Below are 859 nucleotides of genomic sequence, written 5' to 3' on the forward strand. Positions count from 1 at the left end.
TCGTGGAACCTTCCGCCGCAAACCAAGCAGAGCAAGGAGAGAGAGAGAGAGAGTGAGACGACGTACCAGATAGTCTGCAGACGAGAGGAAGAAGATAGAAGTGGCGGCGCGACGACGCGGCGAAAAGGAATGAACAGGGTGAAGCAGCGAGAGATGGAGTCGTCTCTCCTCCTCTGCGTCAAAATCAATCCACGACACGACGAAGGCGCCAGTGACAGCAGCTGTCACCGTTTTCACAAACCCTCACCCACCACCACCACCCCAACCCCCCCAAAAAAACCTTCAAACTCTTCAAAAAACCTCACGACTTGCAAACAAAAAAACACAAAAATAATAGTTCAAGATAGAACGAGGAAGACACTAACCCACTCATCTCTCGTGCAGTGAGTCAGTGAGTCAGCCTACTTCTGCAAATTTGAGTGAAAACATTATCCACACAAATACACAGTTACGCTATTTTAATTGGACGACAGTACTTAGCACTAGCAGGAAATGTGTCCACGTCCTGTACACTAGGTGGCGATACACCCCCCGTTCAGCATATTAGTAGTAGGCGGTGTCCCGGTTAGCTGGCGGCTAGTTGTTAGCATGTCGAGCACCATCGCGAGTCTTCCGACGTTCATGAAGTTTAACATTATTTATTCATATTTTTTTTCTGTGAACCAGAACCTTTCTCTGTTGTTTACGTGGGGGTCACGGCTTGGGGGGAGGGGCAACTGCGGAGCATGCGCAGAGCGCTCAAGCTAGCTTCGGCGTAACTGAACATATACATGCGCTAACTAGCTAGACTCCCAGTCGCGTTATCTGGGTGTATGGAAGCCCTATTTGGACGGGATTAGTTTTTTTAAATGGGATGGTT

Source organism: Microchirus variegatus (genome assembly GCF_963457635.1).
Source record: "Microchirus variegatus genome assembly, chromosome: 1".
In the NCBI taxonomy this organism is placed as follows: domain Eukaryota; kingdom Metazoa; phylum Chordata; class Actinopteri; order Pleuronectiformes; family Soleidae; genus Microchirus; species Microchirus variegatus.